Genomic DNA, 21,221 nt, shown 5'->3' on the forward strand with positions numbered 1-21,221 from the left:
GAAAAGGTAAACATTAAAGCAACGCCCAAACAGGGACTTGAACCCTGGACCCTCAGATTAAAAGTCTGATGCTCTACCGACTGAGCTATCTGGGCTCTGCATCTGCTTATTTTCAGACACTTAACCTGCCGGGCAGAGGCACGTGCTGATGGGGGTGGCATTGTGAGATGGTTCATTTCCCCAGAGAACCAGGCCTCCATTCCAAATTATACACTCATTAAAATCTGAACTAGGCATCCTCTCCAAAGATGTTAAATGTCAATGACCTCGTGGCGCAATGGTAGCGCGTCTGACTCCAGATCAGAAGGTTGCGTGTTCAACTCACGTCGTGGTCATGGTTTTTATGTGTGCAATCTCTGCCGCCTTTACACAAGTGAATCAGCACAAGTACCAATGTGGCTTTACAGTACTAATCTCGCACAGAAACGAACAAACCAATGCTGCTTTTGATGAAAATTGTCTCTCACAAAAACCTGTCACACTGCAAAATCTTAAATGAAATCATGTGATTGTCAGTCTTCGAACAGGGAGTTTAATGTATGCTTGGGGGCAGTTTTTTGATGCCTGGATGAGAAACGTTCCCAAAGTAAACTGCCTGTTACTCAGGCCCAGAAACTAGGATATGCATATAAATGGTAGATTTGGATAGAACACACTCTACAGTTTCCAAAACTGTTAAAATAATGTCTCTGAGTATAACAGAACTGATATGGCAGGCAAAAACCTGAAGAAAAGTTATCCAGGAGGTGGGATTTTTTTGATGTGGGTAGTTTTCAATTGAATGCCTATTGAGTTTCTAATGGGTTAGGATCCAGATTGCAGTTCCTATGGCTACCACTAGATGTCAACAGTCTTTAGACATTGGTTTAGACTTGTTTTCTGAAAAATGAAGAAGAATGAGACCTTGCTGTCAGTGGACTGAGGAAGCATGCAGTACTGGTTTGCGCGCGTGACAGAGTGCGCGCCCTTCGTTGTTTTTCATTTCTATTGAATACGCAATTGTCCGGTTGAAAATGTATTATTTAGACAATTGACAACGTGAGGATTAATTATGAACATCGTTTGACATGTTTCAACAAACTTTGCCGGTACTATTAGGATGTATTCGTCTGCATGTTTTGACCTCCTTTGAGCCAGTGTATTACTGAACACAATGCGCCAACAAAACAGAGTTTTTGGGATATAAAGAGGGACTTTCTCGAACAAAACAAACCTTTATTGTGGAGCTGGGACTCTTGTGACTGCAACCAGATGAAGATGTTCAAAGGTAAGTGATTCATTTTATCGCTATTTATGACTTTTGTGACTCGTCTACTTGGTTGGAATATGTTTTTGTAAGTGGGGCGCTGTCCTCAGATAATCGCATGGTAGGCTTTCGCAGTAAATCCTATTTGAAATGTGACAAAGCGGCTGGATTAACAAGAAGTTCATCTTTAAGCCGATGTATAACACTTGTATTTTTGTGAATGTTTATATTGACTATTTCTATATTTTGAATTTGGCGCTCTGCAATTTCACCGGATGTTGTCGAGGTGGGTTGCTAGCAGAACACCTGCGCCAGAAAAGGTAAACATTAAAGCAACGCCCAAACAGGGACTTGAACCCTGGACCCTCAGATTAAAAGTCTGATGCTCTACCGACTGAGCTATCTGGGCTCTGCATCTGCTTATTTTCATACACTTAACCTGCCGGGCAGAGGCACGTGCTGATGGGGGTGGCATTGTGAGATGGTTCATTTCCCCAGAGAACCAGGCCTCCATTCCAAATTATACACTCATTAAAATCTGAACTAGGCATCCTCTCCAAAGATGTTAAATGTCAATGACCTCGTGGCGCAATGGTAGCGCGTCTGACTCCAGATCAGAAGGTTGCGTGTTCAACTCACGTCGTGGTCATGGTTTTTATGTGTGCAATCTAAGCACAAGTGAATCAGCACAAGTACCAATGTGGCTTTACAGTACTAATCTCGCACAGAAACGAGCAAACCAATGCTGCTTTTGATGAAAATTGTCTCTCACAAAAACCTGTCACACTGCAAAATCCTAAAAGAAATCATGTGATTGTCAGTCTTCGAACAGGGAGTTTAATGTATGCTTGGGGGCAGTTTTTTGATGCCTGGATGAGAAACGTTCCCAAAGTAAACTGCCTGTTACTCAGGCCCAGAAACTAGGATATGCATATAAATGGTAGATTTGGATAGAACACACTCTACAGTTTCCAAAACTGTTAAAATAATGTCTCTGAGTATAACAGAACTGATATGGCAGGCAAAAACCTGAAGAAAAGTTATCTAGGAGGTGGGATTTTTTTGATGTGGGTAGTTTTCAATTGAATGCCTATTGAGTTTCTAATGGGTTAGGATCCAGATTGCAGTTCCTATGGCTACCACTAGATGTCAACAGTCTTTAGACATTGGTTTAGACTTGTTTTCTGAAAAATGAAGAAGAATGAGATCTTGCTGTCAGTGGGCTGAGGAAGCATGCAGTACTGGTTTGCGCGCGTGACAGAGTGCGCGTCCTTCGTTGTTTTTCATTTCTATTGAATACGCAATTGTCCGGTTGAAAATGTATTATTTAGACAATTGACAACGTGAGGATTAATTATGAACATCGTTTGACATGTTTCAACAAACTTTGCCGGTACTATTAGGATGTATTCGTCTGCATGTTTTGACCTCCTTTGAGCCAGTGTATTACTGAACACAATGCGCCAACAAAACAGAGTTTTTGGGATATAAAGAGGGACTTTCTCGAACAAAACAAACCTTTATTGTGGAGCTGGGACTCTTGTGACTGCAACCAGATGAAGATGTTCAAAGGTAAGTGATTCATTTTATCGCTATTTATGACTTTTGTGACTCGTCTACTTGGTTGGAATATGTTTTTGTAAGTGGGGCGCTGTCCTCAGATAATCGCATGGTAGGCTTTCGCAGTAAATCCTATTTGAAATGTGACAAAGCGGCTGGATTAACAAGAAGTTAATCTTTAAGCCGATGTATAACACTTGTATTTTTGTGAATGTTTATATTGACTATTTCTATATTTTGAATTTGGCGCTCTGCAATTTCACCGGATGTTGTCGAGGTGGGTTGCTAGCAGAACACCTGCGCCAGAAAAGGTAAACATTAAAGCAACGCCCAAACAGGGACTTGAACCCTGGACCCTCAGATTAAAAGTCTGATGCTCTACCGACTGAGCTATCTGGGCTCTGCATCTGCTTATTTTCATACACTTAACCTGCCGGGCAGAGGCACGTGCTGATGGTTCATTTCCCCAGAGAACCAGGCCTCCATTCCAAATTATACACTCATTAAAATCTGAACTAGGCATCCTCTCCAAAGATGTTAAATGTCAATGACCTCGTGGCGCAATGGTAGCGCGTCTGACTCCAGATCAGAAGGTTGCGTGTTCAACTCACGTCGTGGTCATGGTTTTTATGTGTGCAATCTAAGCACAAGTGAATCAGCACAAGTACCAATGTGGCTTTACAGTACTAATCTCGCACAGAAACGAGCAAACCAATGCTGCTTTTGATGAAAATTGTCTCTCACAAAAACCTGTCACACTGCAAAATCCTAAAAGAAATCATGTGATTGTCAGTCTTCGAACAGGGAGTTTAATGTATGCTTGGGGGCAGTTTTTTGATGCCTGGATGAGAAACGTTCCCAAAGTAAACTGCCTGTTACTCAGGCCCAGAAACTAGGATATGCATATAAATGGTAGATTTGGATAGAACACACTCTACAGTTTCCAAAACTGTTAAAATAATGTCTCTGAGTATAACAGAACTGATATGGCAGGCAAAAACCTGAGGAAAAGTTATCCAGGAGGTGGGATTTTTTTGATGTGGGTAGTTTTCAATTGAATGCCTATTGAGTTTCTAATGGGTTAGGATCCAGATTGCAGTTCCTATGGCTACCACTAGATGTCAACAGTCTTTAGACATTGGTTTAGACTTGTTTTCTGAAAAATGAAGAAGAATGAGATCTTGCTGTCAGTGGGCTGAGGAAGCATGCAGTACTGGTTTGCGCGCGTGACAGAGTGCGCGTCCTTCGTTGTTTTTCATTTCTATTGAATACGCAATTGTCCGGTTGAAAATGTATTATTTAGACAATTGACAACGTGAGGATTAATTATGAACATCGTTTGACATGTTTCAACAAACTTTGCCGGTACTATTAGGATGTATTCGTCTGCATGTTTTGACCTCCTTTGAGCCAGTGTATTACTGAACACAATGCGCCAACAAAACAGAGTTTTTGGGATATAAAGAGGGACTTTCTCGAACAAAACAAACCTTTATTGTGGAGCTGGGACTCTTGTGACTGCAACCAGATGAAGATGTTCAAAGGTAAGTGATTCATTTTATCGCTATTTATGACTTTTGTGACTCGTCTACTTGGTTGGAATATGTTTTTGTAAGTGGGGCGCTGTCCTCAGATAATCGCATGGTAGGCTTTCGCAGTAAATCCTATTTGAAATGTGACAAAGCGGCTGGATTAACAAGAAGTTAATCTTTAAGCCGATGTATAACACTTGTATTTTTGTGAATGTTTATATTGACTATTTCTATATTTTGAATTTGGCGCTCTGCAATTTCACCGGATGTTGTCGAGGTGGGTTGCTAGCAGAACACCTGCGCCAGAAAAGGTAAACATTAAAGCAACGCCCAAACAGGGACTTGAACCCTGGACCCTCAGATTAAAAGTCTGATGCTCTACCGACTGAGCTATCTGGGCTCTGCATCTGCTTATTTTCATACACTTAACCTGCCGGGCAGAGGCACGTGCTGATGGTTCATTTCCCCAGAGAACCAGGCCTCCATTCCAAATTATACACTCATTAAAATCTGAACTAGGCATCCTCTCCAAAGATGTTAAATGTCAATGACCTCGTGGCGCAATGGTAGCGCGTCTGACTCCAGATCAGAAGGTTGCGTGTTCAACTCACGTCGTGGTCATGGTTTTTATGTGTGCAATCTAAGCACAAGTGAATCAGCACAAGTACCAATGTGGCTTTACAGTACTAATCTCGCACAGAAACGAGCAAACCAATGCTGCTTTTGATGAAAATTGTCTCTCACAAAAACCTGTCACACTGCAAAATCCTAAAAGAAATCATGTGATTGTCAGTCTTCGAACAGGGAGTTTAATGTATGCTTGGGGGCAGTTTTTTGATGCCTGGATGAGAAACGTTCCCAAAGTAAACTGCCTGTTACTCAGGCCCAGAAACTAGGATATGCATATAAATGGTAGATTTGGATAGAACACACTCTACAGTTTCCAAAACTGTTAAAATAATGTCTCTGAGTATAACAGAACTGATATGGCAGGCAAAAACCTGAGGAAAAGTTATCCAGGAGGTGGGATTTTTTTGATGTGGGTAGTTTTCAATTGAATGCCTATTGAGTTTCTAATGGGTTAGGATCCAGATTGCAGTTCCTATGGCTACCACTAGATGTCAACAGTCTTTAGACATTGGTTTAGACTTGTTTTCTGAAAAATGAAGAAGAATGAGATCTTGCTGTCAGTGGGCTGAGGAAGCATGCAGTACTGGTTTGCGCGCGTGACAGAGTGCGCGTCCTTCGTTGTTTTTCATTTCTATTGAATACGCAATTGTCCGGTTGAAAATGTATTATTTAGACAATTGACAACGTGAGGATTAATTATGAACATCGTTTGACATGTTTCAACAAACTTTGCCGGTACTATTAGGATGTATTCGTCTGCATGTTTTGACCTCCTTTGAGCCAGTGTATTACTGAACACAATGCGCCAACAAAACAGAGTTTTTGGGATATAAAGAGGGACTTTCTCGAACAAAACAAACCTTTATTGTGGAGCTGGGACTCTTGTGACTGCAACCAGATGAAGATGTTCAAAGGTAAGTGATTCATTTTATCGCTATTTATGACTTTTGTGACTCGTCTACTTGGTTGGAATATGTTTTTGTAAGTGGGGCGCTGTCCTCAGATAATCGCATGGTAGGCTTTCGCAGTAAATCCTATTTGAAATGTGACAAAGCGGCTGGATTAACAAGAAGTTCATCTTTAAGCCGATGTATAACACTTGTATTTTTGTGAATGTTTATATTGACTATTTCTATATTTTGAATTTGGCGCTCTGCAATTTCACCGGATGTTGTCGAGGTGGGTTGCTAGCAGAACACCTGCGCCAGAAAAGGTAAACATTAAAGCAACGCCCAAACAGGGACTTGAACCCTGGACCCTCAGATTAAAAGTCTGATGCTCTACCGACTGAGCTATCTGGGCTCTGCATCTGCTTATTTTCATACACTTAACCTGCCGGGCAGAGGCACGTGCTGATGGTTCATTTCCCCAGAGAACCAGGCCTCCATTCCAAATTATACACTCATTAAAATCTGAACTAGGCATCCTCTCCAAAGATGTTAAATGTCAATGACCTCGTGGCGCAATGGTAGCGCGTCTGACTCCAGATCAGAAGGTTGCGTGTTCAACTCACGTCGTGGTCATGGTTTTTATGTGTGCAATCTAAGCACAAGTGAATCAGCACAAGTACCAATGTGGCTTTACAGTACTAATCTCGCACAGAAACGAGCAAACCAATGCTGCTTTTGATGAAAATTGTCTCTCACAAAAACCTGTCACACTGCAAAATCCTAAAAGAAATCATGTGATTGTCAGTCTTCGAACAGGGAGTTTAATGTATGCTTGGGGGCAGTTTTTTGATGCCTGGATGAGAAACGTTCCCAAAGTAAACTGCCTGTTACTCAGGCCCAGAAACTAGGATATGCATATAAATGGTAGATTTGGATAGAACACACTCTACAGTTTCCAAAACTGTTAAAATAATGTCTCTGAGTATAACAGAACTGATATGGCAGGCAAAAACCTGAGGAAAAGTTATCCAGGAGGTGGGATTTTTTTGATGTGGGTAGTTTTCAATTGAATGCCTATTGAGTTTCTAATGGGTTAGGATCCAGATTGCAGTTCCTATGGCTACCACTAGATGTCAACAGTCTTTAGACATTGGTTTAGACTTGTTTTCTGAAAAATGAAGAAGAATGAGATCTTGCTGTCAGTGGGCTGAGGAAGCATGCAGTACTGGTTTGCGCGCGTGACAGAGTGCGCGTCCTTCGTTGTTTTTCATTTCTATTGAATACGCAATTGTCCGGTTGAAAATGTATTATTTAGACAATTGACAACGTGAGGATTAATTATGAACATCGTTTGACATGTTTCAACAAACTTTGCCGGTACTATTAGGATGTATTCGTCTGCATGTTTTGACCTCCTTTGAGCCAGTGTATTACTGAACACAATGCGCCAACAAAACAGAGTTTTTGGGATATAAAGAGGGACTTTCTCGAACAAAACAAACCTTTATTGTGGAGCTGGGACTCTTGTGACTGCAACCAGATGAAGATGTTCAAAGGTAAGTGATTCATTTTATCGCTATTTATGACTTTTGTGACTCGTCTACTTGGTTGGAATATGTTTTTGTAAGTGGGGCGCTGTCCTCAGATAATCGCATGGTAGGCTTTCGCAGTAAATCCTATTTGAAATGTGACAAAGCGGCTGGATTAACAAGAAGTTAATCTTTAAGCCGATGTATAACACTTGTATTTTTGTGAATGTTTATATTGACTATTTCTATATTTTGAATTTGGCGCTCTGCAATTTCACCGGATGTTGTCGAGGTGGGTTGCTAGCAGAACACCTGCGCCAGAAAAGGTAAACATTAAAGCAACGCCCAAACAGGGACTTGAACCCTGGACCCTCAGATTAAAAGTCTGATGCTCTACCGACTGAGCTATCTGGGCTCTGCATCTGCTTATTTTCATACACTTAACCTGCCGGGCAGAGGCACGTGCTGATGGTTCATTTCCCCAGAGAACCAGGCCTCCATTCCAAATTATACACTCATTAAAATCTGAACTAGGCATCCTCTCCAAAGATGTTAAATGTCAATGACCTCGTGGCGCAATGGTAGCGCGTCTGACTCCAGATCAGAAGGTTGCGTGTTCAACTCACGTCGTGGTCATGGTTTTTATGTGTGCAATCTAAGCACAAGTGAATCAGCACAAGTACCAATGTGGCTTTACAGTACTAATCTCGCACAGAAACGAGCAAACCAATGCTGCTTTTGATGAAAATTGTCTCTCACAAAAACCTGTCACACTGCAAAATCCTAAAAGAAATCATGTGATTGTCAGTCTTCGAACAGGGAGTTTAATGTATGCTTGGGGGCAGTTTTTTGATGCCTGGATGAGAAACGTTCCCAAAGTAAACTGCCTGTTACTCAGGCCCAGAAACTAGGATATGCATATAAATGGTAGATTTGGATAGAACACACTCTACAGTTTCCAAAACTGTTAAAATAATGTCTCTGAGTATAACAGAACTGATATGGCAGGCAAAAACCTGAGGAAAAGTTATCCAGGAGGTGGGATTTTTTTGATGTGGGTAGTTTTCAATTGAATGCCTATTGAGTTTCTAATGGGTTAGGATCCAGATTGCAGTTCCTATGGCTACCACTAGATGTCAACAGTCTTTAGACATTGGTTTAGACTTGTTTTCTGAAAAATGAAGAAGAATGAGATCTTGCTGTCAGTGGGCTGAGGAAGCATGCAGTACTGGTTTGCGCGCGTGACAGAGTGCGCGTCCTTCGTTGTTTTTCATTTCTATTGAATACGCAATTGTCCGGTTGAAAATGTATTATTTAGACAATTGACAACGTGAGGATTAATTATGAACATCGTTTGACATGTTTCAACAAACTTTGCCGGTACTATTAGGATGTATTCGTCTGCATGTTTTGACCTCCTTTGAGCCAGTGTATTACTGAACACAATGCGCCAACAAAACAGAGTTTTTGGGATATAAAGAGGGACTTTCTCGAACAAAACAAACCTTTATTGTGGAGCTGGGACTCTTGTGACTGCAACCAGATGAAGATGTTCAAAGGTAAGTGATTCATTTTATCGCTATTTATGACTTTTGTGACTCGTCTACTTGGTTGGAATATGTTTTTGTAAGTGGGGCGCTGTCCTCAGATAATCGCATGGTAGGCTTTCGCAGTAAATCCTATTTGAAATGTGACAAAGCGGCTGGATTAACAAGAAGTTCATCTTTAAGCCGATGTATAACACTTGTATTTTTGTGAATGTTTATATTGACTATTTCTATATTTTGAATTTGGCGCTCTGCAATTTCACCGGATGTTGTCGAGGTGGGTTGCTAGCAGAACACCTGCGCCAGAAAAGGTAAACATTAAAGCAACGCCCAAACAGGGACTTGAACCCTGGACCCTCAGATTAAAAGTCTGATGCTCTACCGACTGAGCTATCTGGGCTCTGCATCTGCTTATTTTCATACACTTAACCTGCCGGGCAGAGGCACGTGCTGATGGTTCATTTCCCCAGAGAACCAGGCCTCCATTCCAAATTATACACTCATTAAAATCTGAACTAGGCATCCTCTCCAAAGATGTTAAATGTCAATGACCTCGTGGCGCAATGGTAGCGCGTCTGACTCCAGATCAGAAGGTTGCGTGTTCAACTCACGTCGTGGTCATGGTTTTTATGTGTGCAATCTAAGCACAAGTGAATCAGCACAAGTACCAATGTGGCTTTACAGTACTAATCTCGCACAGAAACGAGCAAACCAATGCTGCTTTTGATGAAAATTGTCTCTCACAAAAACCTGTCACACTGCAAAATCCTAAAAGAAATCATGTGATTGTCAGTCTTCGAACAGGGAGTTTAATGTATGCTTGGGGGCAGTTTTTTGATGCCTGGATGAGAAACGTTCCCAAAGTAAACTGCCTGTTACTCAGGCCCAGAAACTAGGATATGCATATAAATGGTAGATTTGGATAGAACACACTCTACAGTTTCCAAAACTGTTAAAATAATGTCTCTGAGTATAACAGAACTGATATGGCAGGCAAAAACCTGAGGAAAAGTTATCCAGGAGGTGGGATTTTTTTGATGTGGGTAGTTTTCAATTGAATGCCTATTGAGTTTCTAATGGGTTAGGATCCAGATTGCAGTTCCTATGGCTACCACTAGATGTCAACAGTCTTTAGACATTGGTTTAGACTTGTTTTCTGAAAAATGAAGAAGAATGAGATCTTGCTGTCAGTGGGCTGAGGAAGCATGCAGTACTGGTTTGCGCGCGTGACAGAGTGCGCGTCCTTCGTTGTTTTTCATTTCTATTGAATACGCAATTGTCCGGTTGAAAATGTATTATTTAGACAATTGACAACGTGAGGATTAATTATGAACATCGTTTGACATGTTTCAACAAACTTTGCCGGTACTATTAGGATGTATTCGTCTGCATGTTTTGACCTCCTTTGAGCCAGTGTATTACTGAACACAATGCGCCAACAAAACAGAGTTTTTGGGATATAAAGAGGGACTTTCTCGAACAAAACAAACCTTTATTGTGGAGCTGGGACTCTTGTGACTGCAACCAGATGAAGATGTTCAAAGGTAAGTGATTCATTTTATCGCTATTTATGACTTTTGTGACTCGTCTACTTGGTTGGAATATGTTTTTGTAAGTGGGGCGCTGTCCTCAGATAATCGCATGGTAGGCTTTCGCAGTAAATCCTATTTGAAATGTGACAAAGCGGCTGGATTAACAAGAAGTTAATCTTTAAGCCGATGTATAACACTTGTATTTTTGTGAATGTTTATATTGACTATTTCTATATTTTGAATTTGGCGCTCTGCAATTTCACCGGATGTTGTCGAGGTGGGTTGCTAGCAGAACACCTGCGCCAGAAAAGGTAAACATTAAAGCAACGCCCAAACAGGGACTTGAACCCTGGACCCTCAGATTAAAAGTCTGATGCTCTACCGACTGAGCTATCTGGGCTCTGCATCTGCTTATTTTCATACACTTAACCTGCCGGGCAGAGGCACGTGCTGATGGTTCATTTCCCCAGAGAACCAGGCCTCCATTCCAAATTATACACTCATTAAAATCTGAACTAGGCATCCTCTCCAAAGATGTTAAATGTCAATGACCTCGTGGCGCAATGGTAGCGCGTCTGACTCCAGATCAGAAGGTTGCGTGTTCAACTCACGTCGTGGTCATGGTTTTTATGTGTGCAATCTAAGCACAAGTGAATCAGCACAAGTACCAATGTGGCTTTACAGTACTAATCTCGCACAGAAACGAGCAAACCAATGCTGCTTTTGATGAAAATTGTCTCTCACAAAAACCTGTCACACTGCAAAATCCTAAAAGAAATCATGTGATTGTCAGTCTTCGAACAGGGAGTTTAATGTATGCTTGGGGGCAGTTTTTTGATGCCTGGATGAGAAACGTTCCCAAAGTAAACTGCCTGTTACTCAGGCCCAGAAACTAGGATATGCATATAAATGGTAGATTTGGATAGAACACACTCTACAGTTTCCAAAACTGTTAAAATAATGTCTCTGAGTATAACAGAACTGATATGGCAGGCAAAAACCTGAGGAAAAGTTATCCAGGAGGTGGGATTTTTTTGATGTGGGTAGTTTTCAATTGAATGCCTATTGAGTTTCTAATGGGTTAGGATCCAGATTGCAGTTCCTATGGCTACCACTAGATGTCAACAGTCTTTAGACATTGGTTTAGACTTGTTTTCTGAAAAATGAAGAAGAATGAGATCTTGCTGTCAGTGGGCTGAGGAAGCATGCAGTACTGGTTTGCGCGCGTGACAGAGTGCGCGTCCTTCGTTGTTTTTCATTTCTATTGAATACGCAATTGTCCGGTTGAAAATGTATTATTTAGACAATTGACAACGTGAGGATTAATTATGAACATCGTTTGACATGTTTCAACAAACTTTGCCGGTACTATTAGGATGTATTCGTCTGCATGTTTTGACCTCCTTTGAGCCAGTGTATTACTGAACACAATGCGCCAACAAAACAGAGTTTTTGGGATATAAAGAGGGACTTTCTCGAACAAAACAAACCTTTATTGTGGAGCTGGGACTCTTGTGACTGCAACCAGATGAAGATGTTCAAAGGTAAGTGATTCATTTTATCGCTATTTATGACTTTTGTGACTCGTCTACTTGGTTGGAATATGTTTTTGTAAGTGGGGCGCTGTCCTCAGATAATCGCATGGTAGGCTTTCGCAGTAAATCCTATTTGAAATGTGACAAAGCGGCTGGATTAACAAGAAGTTAATCTTTAAGCCGATGTATAACACTTGTATTTTTGTGAATGTTTATATTGACTATTTCTATATTTTGAATTTGGCGCTCTGCAATTTCACCGGATGTTGTCGAGGTGGGTTGCTAGCAGAACACCTGCGCCAGAAAAGGTAAACATTAAAGCAACGCCCAAACAGGGACTTGAACCCTGGACCCTCAGATTAAAAGTCTGATGCTCTACCGACTGAGCTATCTGGGCTCTGCATCTGCTTATTTTCATACACTTAACCTGCCGGGCAGAGGCACGTGCTGATGGTTCATTTCCCCAGAGAACCAGGCCTCCATTCCAAATTATACACTCATTAAAATCTGAACTAGGCATCCTCTCCAAAGATGTTAAATGTCAATGACCTCGTGGCGCAATGGTAGCGCGTCTGACTCCAGATCAGAAGGTTGCGTGTTCAACTCACGTCGTGGTCATGGTTTTTATGTGTGCAATCTAAGCACAAGTGAATCAGCACAAGTACCAATGTGGCTTTACAGTACTAATCTCGCACAGAAACGAGCAAACCAATGCTGCTTTTGATGAAAATTGTCTCTCACAAAAACCTGTCACACTGCAAAATCCTAAAAGAAATCATGTGATTGTCAGTCTTCGAACAGGGAGTTTAATGTATGCTTGGGGGCAGTTTTTTGATGCCTGGATGAGAAACGTTCCCAAAGTAAACTGCCTGTTACTCAGGCCCAGAAACTAGGATATGCATATAAATGGTAGATTTGGATAGAACACACTCTACAGTTTCCAAAACTGTTAAAATAATGTCTCTGAGTATAACAGAACTGATATGGCAGGCAAAAACCTGAGGAAAAGTTATCCAGGAGGTGGGATTTTTTTGATGTGGGTAGTTTTCAATTGAATGCCTATTGAGTTTCTAATGGGTTAGGATCCAGATTGCAGTTCCTATGGCTACCACTAGATGTCAACAGTCTTTAGACATTGGTTTAGACTTGTTTTCTGAAAAATGAAGAAGAATGAGATCTTGCTGTCAGTGGGCTGAGGAAGCATGCAGTACTGGTTTGCGCGCGTGACAGAGTGCGCGTCCTTCGTTGTTTTTCATTTCTATTGAATACGCAATTGTCCGGTTGAAAATGTATTATTTAGACAATTGACAACGTGAGGATTAATTATGAACATCGTTTGACATGTTTCAACAAACTTTGCCGGTACTATTAGGATGTATTCGTCTGCATGTTTTGACCTCCTTTGAGCCAGTGTATTACTGAACACAATGCGCCAACAAAACAGAGTTTTTGGGATATAAAGAGGGACTTTCTCGAACAAAACAAACCTTTATTGTGGAGCTGGGACTCTTGTGACTGCAACCAGATGAAGATGTTCAAAGGTAAGTGATTCATTTTATCGCTATTTATGACTTTTGTGACTCGTCTACTTGGTTGGAATATGTTTTTGTAAGTGGGGCGCTGTCCTCAGATAATCGCATGGTAGGCTTTCGCAGTAAATCCTATTTGAAATGTGACAAAGCGGCTGGATTAACAAGAAGTTAATCTTTAAGCCGATGTATAACACTTGTATTTTTGTGAATGTTTATATTGACTATTTCTATATTTTGAATTTGGCGCTCTGCAATTTCACCGGATGTTGTCGAGGTGGGTTGCTAGCAGAACACCTGCGCCAGAAAAGGTAAACATTAAAGCAACGCCCAAACAGGGACTTGAACCCTGGACCCTCAGATTAAAAGTCTGATGCTCTACCGACTGAGCTATCTGGGCTCTGCATCTGCTTATTTTCATACACTTAACCTGCCGGGCAGAGGCACGTGCTGATGGTTCATTTCCCCAGAGAACCAGGCCTCCATTCCAAATTATACACTCATTAAAATCTGAACTAGGCATCCTCTCCAAAGATGTTAAATGTCAATGACCTCGTGGCGCAATGGTAGCGCGTCTGACTCCAGATCAGAAGGTTGCGTGTTCAACTCACGTCGTGGTCATGGTTTTTATGTGTGCAATCTAAGCACAAGTGAATCAGCACAAGTACCAATGTGGCTTTACAGTACTAATCTCGCACAGAAACGAGCAAACCAATGCTGCTTTTGATGAAAATTGTCTCTCACAAAAACCTGTCACACTGCAAAATCCTAAAAGAAATCATGTGATTGTCAGTCTTCGAACAGGGAGTTTAATGTATGCTTGGGGGCAGTTTTTTGATGCCTGGATGAGAAACGTTCCCAAAGTAAACTGCCTGTTACTCAGGCCCAGAAACTAGGATATGCATATAAATGGTAGATTTGGATAGAACACACTCTACAGTTTCCAAAACTGTTAAAATAATGTCTCTGAGTATAACAGAACTGATATGGCAGGCAAAAACCTGAGGAAAAGTTATCCAGGAGGTGGGATTTTTTTGATGTGGGTAGTTTTCAATTGAATGCCTATTGAGTTTCTAATGGGTTAGGATCCAGATTGCAGTTCCTATGGCTACCACTAGATGTCAACAGTCTTTAGACATTGGTTTAGACTTGTTTTCTGAAAAATGAAGAAGAATGAGATCTTGCTGTCAGTGGGCTGAGGAAGCATGCAGTACTGGTTTGCGCGCGTGACAGAGTGCGCGTCCTTCGTTGTTTTTCATTTCTATTGAATACGCAATTGTCCGGTTGAAAATGTATTATTTAGACAATTGACAACGTGAGGATTAATTATGAACATCGTTTGACATGTTTCAACAAACTTTGCCGGTACTATTAGGATGTATTCGTCTGCATGTTTTGACCTCCTTTGAGCCAGTGTATTACTGAACACAATGCGCCAACAAAACAGAGTTTTTGGGATATAAAGAGGGACTTTCTCGAACAAAACAAACCTTTATTGTGGAGCTGGGACTCTTGTGACTGCAACCAGATGAAGATGTTCAAAGGTAAGTGATTCATTTTATCGCTATTTATGACTTTTGTGACTCGTCTACTTGGTTGGAATATGTTTTTGTAAGTGGGGCGCTGTCCTCAGATAATCGCATGGTAGGCTTTCGCAGTAAATCCTATTTGAAATGTGACAAAGCGGCTGGATTAACAAGAAGTTAATCTTTAAGCCGATGTATAACACTTGTATTTTTGTGAATGTTTATATTGACTATTTCTATATTTTGAATTTGGCGCTCTGCAATTTCACCGGATGTTGTCGAGGTGGGTTGCTAGCAGAACACCTGCGCCAGAAAAGGTAAACATTAAAGCAACGCCCAAACAGGGACTTGAACCCTGGACCCTCAGATTAAAAGTCTGATGCTCTACCGACTGAGCTATCTGGGCTCTGCATCTGCTTATTTTCATACACTTAACCTGCCGGGCAGAGGCACGTGCTGATGGTTCATTTCCCCAGAGAACCAGGCCTCCATTCCAAATTATACACTCATTAAAATCTGAACTAGGCATCCTCTCCAAAGATGTTAAATGTCAATGACCTCGTGGCGCAATGGTAGCGCGTCTGACTCCAGATCAGAAGGTTGCGTGTTCAACTCACGTCGTGGTCATGGTTTTTATGTGTGCAATCTAAGCACAAGTGAATCAGCACAAGTACCAATGTGGCTTTACAGTACTAATCTCGCACAGAAACGAGCAAACCAATGCTGCTTTTGATGAAAATTGTCTCTCACAAAAACCTGTCACACTGCAAAATCCTAAAAGAAATCATGTGATTGTCAGTCTTCGAACAGGGAGTTTAATGTATGCTTGGGGGCAGTTTTTTGATGCCTGGATGAGAAACGTTCCCAAAGTAAACTGCCTGTTACTCAGGCCCAGAAACTAGGATATGCATATAAATGGTAGATTTGGATAGAACACACTCTACAGTTTCCAAAACTGTTAAAATAATGTCTCTGAGTATAACAGAACTGATATGGCAGGCAAAAACCTGAGGAAAAGTTATCCAGGAGGTGGGATTTTTTTGATGTGGGTAGTTTTCAATTGAATGCCTATTGAGTTTCTAATGGGTTAGGATCCAGATTGCAGTTCCTATGGCTACCACTAGATGTCAACAGTCTTTAGACATTGGTTTAGACTTGTTTTCTGAAAAATGAAGAAGAATGAGATCTTGCTGTCAGTGGGCTGAGGAAGCATGCAGTACTGGTTTGCGCGCGTGACAGAGTGCGCGTCCTTCGTTGTTTTTCATTTCTATTGAATACGCAATTGTCCGGTTGAAAATGTATTATTTAGACAATTGACAACGTGAGGATTAATTATGAACATCGTTTGACATGTTTCAACAAACTTTGCCGGTACTATTAGGATGTATTCGTCTGCATGTTTTGACCTCCTTTGAGCCAGTGTATTACTGAACACAATGCGCCAACAAAACAGAGTTTTTGGGATATAAAGAGGGACTTTCTCGAACAAAACAAACCTTTATTGTGGAGCTGGGACTCTTGTGACTGCAACCAGATGAAGATGTTCAAAGGTAAGTGATTCATTTTATCGCTATTTATGACTTTTGTGACTCGTCTACTTGGTTGGAATATGTTTTTGTAAGTGGGGCGCTGTCCTCAGATAATCGCATGGTAGGCTTTCGCAGTAAATCCTATTTGAAATGTGACAAAGCGGCTGGATTAACAAGAAGTTAATCTTTAAGCCGATGTATAACACTTGTATTTTTGTGAATGTTTATATTGACTATTTCTATATTTTGAATTTGGCGCTCTGCAATTTCACCGGATGTTGTCGAGGTGGGTTGCTAGCAGAACACCTGCGCCAGAAAAGGTAAACATTAAAGCAACGCCCAAACAGGGACTTGAACCCTGGACCCTCAGATTAAAAGTCTGATGCTCTACCGACTGAGCTATCTGGGCTCTGCATCTGCTTATTTTCATACACTTAACCTGCCGGGCAGAGGCACGTGCTGATGGTTCATTTCCCCAGAGAACCAGGCCTCCATTCCAAATTATACACTCATTAAAATCTGAACTAGGCATCCTCTCCAAAGATGTTAAATGTCAATGACCTCGTGGCGCAATGGTAGCGCGTCTGACTCCAGATCAGAAGGTTGCGTGTTCAACTCACGTCGTGGTCATGGTTTTTATGTGTGCAATCTAAGCACAAGTGAATCAGCACAAGTACCAATGTGGCTTTACAGTACTAATCTCGCACAGAAACGAGCAAACCAATGCTGCTTTTGATGAAAATTGTCTCTCACAAAAACCTGTCACACTGCAAAATCCTAAAAGAAATCATGTGATTGTCAGTCTTCGAACAGGGAGTTTAATGTATGCTTGGGGGCAGTTTTTTGATGCCTGGATGAGAAACGTTCCCAAAGTAAACTGCCTGTTACTCAGGCCCAGAAACTAGGATATGCATATAAATGGTAGATTTGGATAGAACACACTCTACAGTTTCCAAAACTGTTAAAATAATGTCTCTGAGTATAACAGAACTGATATGGCAGGCAAAAACCTGAGGAAAAGTTATCCAGGAGGTGGGATTTTTTTGATGTGGGTAGTTTTCAATTGAATGCCTATTGAGTTTCTAATGGGTTAGGATCCAGATTGCAGTTCCTATGGCTACCACTAGATGTCAACAGTCTTTAGACATTGGTTTAGACTTGTTTTCTGAAAAATGAAGAAGAATGAGATCTTGCTGTCAGTGGGCTGAGGAAGCATGCAGTACTGGTTTGCGCGCGTGACAGAGTGCGCGTCCTTCGTTGTTTTTCATTTCTATTGAATACGCAATTGTCCGGTTGAAAATGTATTATTTAGACAATTGACAACGTGAGGATTAATTATGAACATCGTTTGACATGTTTCAACAAACTTTGCCGGTACTATTAGGATGTATTCGTCTGCATGTTTTGACCTCCTTTGAGCCAGTGTATTACTGAACACAATGCGCCAACAAAACAGAGTTTTTGGGATATAAAGAGGGACTTTCTCGAACAAAACAAACCTTTATTGTGGAGCTGGGACTCTTGTGACTGCAACCAGATGAAGATGTTCAAAGGTAAGTGATTCATTTTATCGCTATTTATGACTTTTGTGACTCGTCTACTTGGTTGGAATATGTTTTTGTAAGTGGGGCGCTGTCCTCAGATAATCGCATGGTAGGCTTTCGCAGTAAATCCTATTTGAAATGTGACAAAGCGGCTGGATTAACAAGAAGTTAATCTTTAAGCCGATGTATAACACTTGTATTTTTGTGAATGTTTATATTGACTATTTCTATATTTTGAATTTGGCGCTCTGCAATTTCACCGGATGTTGTCGAGGTGGGTTGCTAGCAGAACACCTGCGCCAGAAAAGGTAAACATTAAAGCAACGCCCAAACAGGGACTTGAACCCTGGACCCTCAGATTAAAAGTCTGATGCTCTACCGACTGAGCTATCTGGGCTCTGCATCTGCTTATTTTCATACACTTAACCTGCCGGGCAGAGGCACGTGCTGATGGTTCATTTCCCCAGAGAACCAGGCCTCCATTCCAAATTATACACTCATTAAAATCTGAACTAGGCATCCTCTCCAAAGATGTTAAATGTCAATGACCTCGTGGCGCAATGGTAGCGCGTCTGACTCCAGATCAGAAGGTTGCGTGTTCAACTCACGTCGTGGTCATGGTTTTTATGTGTGCAATCTAAGCACAAGTGAATCAGCACAAGTACCAATGTGGCTTTACAGTACTAATCTCGCACAGAAACGAGCAAACCAATGCTGCTTTTGATGAAAATTGTCTCTCACAAAAACCTGTCACACTGCAAAATCCTAAAAGAAATCATGTGATTGTCAGTCTTCGAACAGGGAGTTTAATGTATGCTTGGGGGCAGTTTTTTGATGCCTGGATGAGAAACGTTCCCAAAGTAAACTGCCTGTTACTCAGGCCCAGAAACTAGGATATGCATATAAATGGTAGATTTGGATAGAACACACTCTACAGTTTCCAAAACTGTTAAAATAATGTCTCTGAGTATAACAGAACTGATATGGCAGGCAAAAACCTGAGGAAAAGTTATCCAGGAGGTGGGATTTTTTTGATGTGGGTAGTTTTCAATTGAATGCCTATTGAGTTTCTAATGGGTTAGGATCCAGATTGCAGTTCCTATGGCTACCACTAGATGTCAACAGTCTTTAGACATTGGTTTAGACTTGTTTTCTGAAAAATGAAGAAGAATGAGATCTTGCTGTCAGTGGGCTGAGGAAGCATGCAGTACTGGTTTGCGCGCGTGACAGAGTGCGCGTCCTTCGTTGTTTTTCATTTCTATTGAATACGCAATTGTCCGGTTGAAAATGTATTATTTAGACAATTGACAACGTGAGGATTAATTATGAACATCGTTTGACATGTTTCAACAAACTTTGCCGGTACTATTAGGATGTATTCGTCTGCATGTTTTGACCTCCTTTGAGCCAGTGTATTACTGAACACAATGCGCCAACAAAACAGAGTTTTTGGGATATAAAGAGGGACTTTCTCGAACAAAACAAACCTTTATTGTGGAGCTGGGACTCTTGTGACTGCAACCAGATGAAGATGTTCAAAGGTAAGTGATTCATTTTATCGCTATTTATGACTTTTGTGACTCGTCTACTTGGTTGGAATATGTTTTTGTAAGTGGGGCGCTGTCCTCAGATAATCGCATGGTAGGCTTTCGCAGTAAATCCTATTTGAAATGTGACAAAGCGGCTGGATTAACAAGAAGTTAATCTTTAAGCCGATGTATAACACTTGTATTTTTGTGAATGTTTATATTGACTATTTCTATATTTTGAATTTGGCGCTCTGCAATTTCACCGGATGTTGTCGAGGTGGGTTGCTAGCAGAACACCTGCGCCAGAAAAGGTAAACATTAAAGCAACGCCCAAACAGGGACTTGAACCCTGGACCCTCAGATTAAAAGTCTGATGCTCTACCGACTGAGCTATCTGGGCTCTGCATCTGCTTATTTTCATACACTTAACCTGCCGGGCAGAGGCACGTGCTGATGGGTTCATTTCCCCAGAGAACCAGGCCTCCATTCCAAATTATACACTCATTAAAATCTGAACTAGGCATCCTCTCCAAAGATGTTAAATGTCAATGACCTCGTGGCGCAATGGTAGCGCGTCTGACTCCAGATCAGAAGGTTGCGTGTTCAACTCACGTCGTGGTCATGGTTTTTATGTGTGCAATCTAAGCACAAGTGAATCAGCACAAGTACCAATGTGGCTTTACAGTACTAATCTCGCACAGAAACGAGCAAACCAATGCTGCTTTTGATGAAAATTGTCTCTCACAAAAACCTGTCACACTGCAAAATCCTAAAAGAAATCATGTGATTGTCAGTCTTCGAACAGGGAGTTTAATGTATGCTTGGGGGCAGTTTTTTGATGCCTGGATGAGAAACGTTCCCAAAGTAAACTGCCTGTTACTCAGGCCCAGAAACTAGGATATGCATATAAATGGTAGATTTGGATAGAACACACTCTACAGTTTCCAAAACTGTTAAAATAATGTCTCTGAGTATAACAGAACTGATATGGCAGGCAAAAACCTGAGGAAAAGTTATCCAGGAGGTGGGATTTTTTTGATGTGGGTAGTTTTCAATTGAATGCCTATTGAGTTTCTAATGGGTTAGGATCCAGATTGCAGTTCCTATGGCTACCACTAGATGTCAACAGTCTTTAGACATTGGTTTAGACTTGTTTTCTGAAAAATGAAGAAGAATGAGATCTTGCTGTCAGTGGGCTGAGGAAGCATGCAGTACTGGTTTGCGCGCGTGACAGAGTGCGCGTCCTTCGTTGTTTTTCATTTCTATTGAATACGCAATTGTCCGGTTGAAAATGTATTATTTAGACAATTGACAACGTGAGGATTAATTATGAACATCGTTTGACATGTTTCAACAAACTTTGCCGGTACTATTAGGATGTATTCGTCTGCATGTTTTGACCTCCTTTGAGCCAGTGTATTACTGAACACAATGCGCCAACAAAACAGAGTTTTTGGGATATAAAGAGGGACTTTCTCGAACAAAACAAACCTTTATTGTGGAGCTGGGACTCTTGTGACTGCAACCAGATGAAGATGTTCAAAGGTAAGTGATTCATTTTAT

General features: G+C 41.2%; 28 non-coding genes across 28 annotated transcripts; 14 read left to right on the forward strand and 14 right to left on the reverse strand.

The window, feature by feature from the left end:
- Positions 1-22: 22 nt before the first annotated feature.
- trnak-uuu (transfer RNA lysine (anticodon UUU)) lies at positions 23-95 on the reverse strand. The gene has a single exon. It is a non-coding gene; the product is annotated as a tRNA-Lys (tRNA).
- A 168-nt stretch (positions 96-263) lies between these two features.
- Positions 264-335, forward strand: trnaw-cca (transfer RNA tryptophan (anticodon CCA)). The gene has a single exon. It is a non-coding gene; the product is annotated as a tRNA-Trp (tRNA).
- A 1,247-nt stretch (positions 336-1,582) lies between these two features.
- Positions 1,583-1,655, reverse strand: trnak-uuu (transfer RNA lysine (anticodon UUU)). Its single transcript has one exon. It is a non-coding gene; the product is annotated as a tRNA-Lys (tRNA).
- A 168-nt stretch (positions 1,656-1,823) lies between these two features.
- Positions 1,824-1,895, forward strand: trnaw-cca (transfer RNA tryptophan (anticodon CCA)). The gene has a single exon. It is a non-coding gene; the product is annotated as a tRNA-Trp (tRNA).
- A 1,238-nt stretch (positions 1,896-3,133) lies between these two features.
- Positions 3,134-3,206, reverse strand: trnak-uuu (transfer RNA lysine (anticodon UUU)). The gene has a single exon. It is a non-coding gene; the product is annotated as a tRNA-Lys (tRNA).
- Positions 3,207-3,355: 149 nt separating this feature from the next.
- On the forward strand, positions 3,356-3,427 carry trnaw-cca (transfer RNA tryptophan (anticodon CCA)). Its single transcript has one exon. It is a non-coding gene; the product is annotated as a tRNA-Trp (tRNA).
- A 1,238-nt stretch (positions 3,428-4,665) lies between these two features.
- trnak-uuu (transfer RNA lysine (anticodon UUU)) lies at positions 4,666-4,738 on the reverse strand. Its single transcript has one exon. It is a non-coding gene; the product is annotated as a tRNA-Lys (tRNA).
- Positions 4,739-4,887: 149 nt separating this feature from the next.
- On the forward strand, positions 4,888-4,959 carry trnaw-cca (transfer RNA tryptophan (anticodon CCA)). The gene has a single exon. It is a non-coding gene; the product is annotated as a tRNA-Trp (tRNA).
- Positions 4,960-6,197: 1,238 nt separating this feature from the next.
- Positions 6,198-6,270, reverse strand: trnak-uuu (transfer RNA lysine (anticodon UUU)). Its single transcript has one exon. It is a non-coding gene; the product is annotated as a tRNA-Lys (tRNA).
- Positions 6,271-6,419: 149 nt separating this feature from the next.
- trnaw-cca (transfer RNA tryptophan (anticodon CCA)) lies at positions 6,420-6,491 on the forward strand. Its single transcript has one exon. It is a non-coding gene; the product is annotated as a tRNA-Trp (tRNA).
- A 1,238-nt stretch (positions 6,492-7,729) lies between these two features.
- trnak-uuu (transfer RNA lysine (anticodon UUU)) lies at positions 7,730-7,802 on the reverse strand. The gene has a single exon. It is a non-coding gene; the product is annotated as a tRNA-Lys (tRNA).
- Positions 7,803-7,951: 149 nt separating this feature from the next.
- On the forward strand, positions 7,952-8,023 carry trnaw-cca (transfer RNA tryptophan (anticodon CCA)). The gene has a single exon. It is a non-coding gene; the product is annotated as a tRNA-Trp (tRNA).
- A 1,238-nt stretch (positions 8,024-9,261) lies between these two features.
- trnak-uuu (transfer RNA lysine (anticodon UUU)) lies at positions 9,262-9,334 on the reverse strand. The gene has a single exon. It is a non-coding gene; the product is annotated as a tRNA-Lys (tRNA).
- Positions 9,335-9,483: 149 nt separating this feature from the next.
- Positions 9,484-9,555, forward strand: trnaw-cca (transfer RNA tryptophan (anticodon CCA)). The gene has a single exon. It is a non-coding gene; the product is annotated as a tRNA-Trp (tRNA).
- Positions 9,556-10,793: 1,238 nt separating this feature from the next.
- trnak-uuu (transfer RNA lysine (anticodon UUU)) lies at positions 10,794-10,866 on the reverse strand. The gene has a single exon. It is a non-coding gene; the product is annotated as a tRNA-Lys (tRNA).
- A 149-nt stretch (positions 10,867-11,015) lies between these two features.
- Positions 11,016-11,087, forward strand: trnaw-cca (transfer RNA tryptophan (anticodon CCA)). Its single transcript has one exon. It is a non-coding gene; the product is annotated as a tRNA-Trp (tRNA).
- A 1,238-nt stretch (positions 11,088-12,325) lies between these two features.
- Positions 12,326-12,398, reverse strand: trnak-uuu (transfer RNA lysine (anticodon UUU)). The gene has a single exon. It is a non-coding gene; the product is annotated as a tRNA-Lys (tRNA).
- Positions 12,399-12,547: 149 nt separating this feature from the next.
- trnaw-cca (transfer RNA tryptophan (anticodon CCA)) lies at positions 12,548-12,619 on the forward strand. The gene has a single exon. It is a non-coding gene; the product is annotated as a tRNA-Trp (tRNA).
- A 1,238-nt stretch (positions 12,620-13,857) lies between these two features.
- On the reverse strand, positions 13,858-13,930 carry trnak-uuu (transfer RNA lysine (anticodon UUU)). Its single transcript has one exon. It is a non-coding gene; the product is annotated as a tRNA-Lys (tRNA).
- A 149-nt stretch (positions 13,931-14,079) lies between these two features.
- On the forward strand, positions 14,080-14,151 carry trnaw-cca (transfer RNA tryptophan (anticodon CCA)). The gene has a single exon. It is a non-coding gene; the product is annotated as a tRNA-Trp (tRNA).
- Positions 14,152-15,389: 1,238 nt separating this feature from the next.
- On the reverse strand, positions 15,390-15,462 carry trnak-uuu (transfer RNA lysine (anticodon UUU)). Its single transcript has one exon. It is a non-coding gene; the product is annotated as a tRNA-Lys (tRNA).
- A 149-nt stretch (positions 15,463-15,611) lies between these two features.
- trnaw-cca (transfer RNA tryptophan (anticodon CCA)) lies at positions 15,612-15,683 on the forward strand. The gene has a single exon. It is a non-coding gene; the product is annotated as a tRNA-Trp (tRNA).
- A 1,238-nt stretch (positions 15,684-16,921) lies between these two features.
- On the reverse strand, positions 16,922-16,994 carry trnak-uuu (transfer RNA lysine (anticodon UUU)). The gene has a single exon. It is a non-coding gene; the product is annotated as a tRNA-Lys (tRNA).
- Positions 16,995-17,143: 149 nt separating this feature from the next.
- On the forward strand, positions 17,144-17,215 carry trnaw-cca (transfer RNA tryptophan (anticodon CCA)). Its single transcript has one exon. It is a non-coding gene; the product is annotated as a tRNA-Trp (tRNA).
- A 1,238-nt stretch (positions 17,216-18,453) lies between these two features.
- trnak-uuu (transfer RNA lysine (anticodon UUU)) lies at positions 18,454-18,526 on the reverse strand. Its single transcript has one exon. It is a non-coding gene; the product is annotated as a tRNA-Lys (tRNA).
- Positions 18,527-18,675: 149 nt separating this feature from the next.
- On the forward strand, positions 18,676-18,747 carry trnaw-cca (transfer RNA tryptophan (anticodon CCA)). Its single transcript has one exon. It is a non-coding gene; the product is annotated as a tRNA-Trp (tRNA).
- A 1,238-nt stretch (positions 18,748-19,985) lies between these two features.
- Positions 19,986-20,058, reverse strand: trnak-uuu (transfer RNA lysine (anticodon UUU)). Its single transcript has one exon. It is a non-coding gene; the product is annotated as a tRNA-Lys (tRNA).
- A 150-nt stretch (positions 20,059-20,208) lies between these two features.
- On the forward strand, positions 20,209-20,280 carry trnaw-cca (transfer RNA tryptophan (anticodon CCA)). The gene has a single exon. It is a non-coding gene; the product is annotated as a tRNA-Trp (tRNA).
- The last annotated feature ends 941 nt before the right edge of the window (positions 20,281-21,221 follow it).

This window comes from Oncorhynchus clarkii, chromosome 20, assembly GCF_045791955.1.
Source record: "Oncorhynchus clarkii lewisi isolate Uvic-CL-2024 chromosome 20, UVic_Ocla_1.0, whole genome shotgun sequence".
Taxonomy (NCBI): domain Eukaryota; kingdom Metazoa; phylum Chordata; class Actinopteri; order Salmoniformes; family Salmonidae; genus Oncorhynchus; species Oncorhynchus clarkii.